Raw genomic sequence first — 3,693 nt, forward strand, 5'->3', positions numbered from 1 at the left:
CCTACATCATCAGAGTCTTGGAAACAGCCTTATGAACTCCACACATTATAGTCCAATGATAGGGAGGAACAAAGGTCTATGGTTGCTTTCACACTGTGCAGAGGAGGAAACAAGCACCTTTAAGCAAATGCACGCTGCTACACTGCTGACTGAAGTCTTCCATGATAGCAGGATCGTCTTCTCTGGCCTCTCTTCTGGTAGCAGCAGAAACACACCATGCAACCGTGCTTCTCACGGCTTACAAAAGACATACTTGAGCATGATCTTAGCCTATCCTAATAAGCCCATAATGGTGATCTGAGAAGAAGAAAACAACCAGAAAATGGGGGTGGCAATTAAAAGAGAAAGTAAGATGGATTACCCACTTCACACCTCCACCCTTAAACCAACAGTTGATTTAATTGCCAGATTTAAGTTGCTGATAACACTATGAAGCTACATTAGTTCTCTCCCTCACAAAAACAGTCCAGGATATGCCTCCAGAGACACTAGAAAGGCATTTATTCAGAAGGCAGAGTTGCTAAAAAAAGCTTGAAAGTACTTGAAATAAGAACCCCTTACCATCCCATCACCTTGTTACAGACCACCTGACAACCTGGACCATCTGATCACATCTGCATTAGACAGACCTCTCTGCTAAGTGTGGACTGGAGTTTGGTATTTCAGGCATGCCAACCAAGAGACCCTGACTGCAGACTGGAGACAGTTTTAAAAGGGCAAAGCAAGCAAGACTGTAAACAAAAACCAGAAAACCCTCCTGCTGCTTCCATCAACACACTGCCAAATACTCAGAACTTCACTGATAAAAGGAAACTAAAGCACCACCAGTGCAAAATTATGGAAAATAAATGCAGTAGGCAAATCCTCCTGTTCCTCCCCGACTTTCAGTGCCTTGAAAACAAGGAGGCAGAGAAGCAGCACTATGCTGGTGCCTCCATCTTTAAAGGACATTGGAAAGTAATTTCTGATCACTTTTCTTGAATGAATTGAAAGCTATTTCATGTTTGAGGAAATAGCAGAGAACAGATAACACTGACAGTACCACCGGGTAAGCTCTATCGCAAGGCAAACAATCCAGAAAAATCCAGAAAGCAGTAAAAACATTGCTCTGTAAGTCAGAAACCACTCTGCCCTCCCTGTACCTGCAGGGAGACTCTACAGGAGATTTATAAAAGGTTTCTCCTCTTCTTACAACACGTAGAGAGGCACAGTTAGAGTATATACAAAAGGTTTTTGTATTCACTTTGACTCCAGTAATGGTGACTCAGTTTCACGTTGAAAGAAATTAACAGACAAAAAGCAATGACAAAAAGCAAAATCCTGAAGACCTCACAGGTTTAAGACAAGCCAGAGGTAGCCACTGCCCCTCAGAACCAGCAGCACAGGACCTGGGGTTCTCAAACAGATTGTGGAGCTGGACCTGGGTGGCAGAGATCCAGCAGCCAAAAGCTGGTCTTTCAAATCATCCCCGTAGACACTAGATAAGAAGTTTCAAGTTCCAACTCTGATAAAAAGCTGAAGTTTTTTCTGCAAGGCAGTCAGGTCAGGATGCAAAATTCCACTGTATTATATACCACCTTAAGACTCAGACTGAGCACTCAAGAAATCACTTTTAATCCTGCTTCTCCTTTTTATTTAGCACCCATACCATTAAGCTAACATGTACTTTATGCTACAATTAAGGACTTAAAACAACCCAAGATTCATTTCTCTAGTGTATCTACCAGCTCCAAGCCACTAAGTAACCAGTAACCCTGGATGGCTCATTTACTTAAAATGGGGCAAGAACTACTCTGCTAATAGCAAAGTGTCATGCGACAGACCCTGGGTAAAAACTTTTAATAGCATCAGCCATCTGCACACTAGAGCTTAAAAAATATTGAGAAAAATCACCATACGTCTCAACGAAAAGTCTTACATTTGAAACAAACCAAAGTCAATAAGCAAATAAAGATCCCAACAATGCTGTTCTACCCACTCCATGCACTGACAAACTCACCCCCTGTAGCACATGGAGGAAAACCCAGGAGCATGTGAAGATGATACAGCTGCTGAAGAACAGCTAAAACCCAAATAACTCAATACCTAATCATGTTGCTGATACTTGGTTTCTTGTGGAATCTCGACCCTGTATGTATATGAGAAGCTCAGGACTACATCAATGAATGGATTCAACAAACCAGTAAATGAATCCACACATCCAGGTACTATTATGACTAAAATTCCTTCATGCAATACTGAGACACACAACCAAATTTTCCTTAATTTCTGCATCTCACAGCATGTAACTAAGCAAACAAGCTTCATTTTAACATTTTAGCCAAACACTACCCAAATACAAGCACAGGGAGGGACAAGGTATAAAAGGGTCTTAACACCTGCACTATATACACAATCATCTTCAGTTTTATTATCATGGAACAGGGCTGGAAGATCTTCTCCCCTGAAGGTAATCTGAGCATGGACACCATCAAATCTAAAACCTTGTAAACCAACCCAGGTTTCTTGAGAAATGCTTGAGATTTTCTATAAGTTCTCTGGTGAGCTCATATCCTTCCTTATTTGCTTAGCCATCTTTGCTCAACTGCACATTCACAACCCCCAGGGTAAGTGTGCCACAGATACAGCTTTATGTTTCCTATTAAAGTGTACCCTACAACAGAAGTAATCTGAATATTCCTCAGGGTTTTATAAGAAACATTCCCAACTTTGAACTCAAGTCTACAGGAAACAGAAAACAACAGAATTCTCTTTCTTAAGCTCTGCCTTTAGGAAGGAAGGATAAGCTTTGCATACTGATTCTTACATTCTCAAGAAAGCAGATTACATCCACGATAAGGAAATTGCAAAAAAAAAAAAAAAAAAAAAAAAAGGGCCCATGTGGGACAGAATGGCAAGTAAAAAATAACAAATGCTTAAGAGGAAAACAGAACAAAAGCCAGCAACAGAGCACAACAAAGTCTCAAAACTCCACATCTAGATCTGCCACTAAATTAGGGCAGCAGAGCAAAGCATTTCTGTTCCAACATTTTCTCCCAGGCTTCTCAATAAGCCGTTAGCTTGAGGTAGAAAAAGCAAAGGTTGCAGAGCCGGTGTCACCCCCAGGTACCCCACTGTACGGATTTTATTAGATTTAAAAGCTGTTTCTCCCTCATCTCCACCCCCTGCACCGCTGTAACAACTCCAAATGACTACGGAGACGGTCCTGCCGGGGAGGTGAAGCGCTCCCTGCTCCCAGCCCAGCACAAAGCTCACCATCCATTTTACAAGCCAGACAGCCTTCCCAACACGACTTACACGCTTCTTTGCTGACTACGTTTAACCTACTCAGACGACCCTTCGATACAAGAGCGGAGAAAACCCACCTTAAAAAAAAACAACAAAACAATACAAAACCAACCCACAAAACAAAAAAAACACCGGAAAAAAAGAGGTATCTCTATCCGTATAAACAAACGGAGTCTCCTGCAGGTTGGCGATAAGGGCAATTAATCCTTCCACAAAGCGCGCCGGAGCACCGAGGCAGAGGATCTGGTCACCCAAATACTCTAACTCCCGAACTTCCCCGCGTAACAAAGGCTTTTAGGGCTTTTATTTCCCCCTCCTAATTTGTCCTAACAACCCCTGGTGAATTATTCATCCTCCTCCTTCCACATTGTCCACCCGCCACCCCCCACGGTCCCCTCTTCCAAC

Source organism: Chaetura pelagica, unplaced genomic scaffold (assembly GCF_000747805.2).
Source record: "Chaetura pelagica isolate M959 unplaced genomic scaffold, ChaPel_1.0 scaffold36, whole genome shotgun sequence".
Lineage (NCBI taxonomy): Eukaryota > Metazoa > Chordata > Aves > Apodiformes > Apodidae > Chaetura > Chaetura pelagica.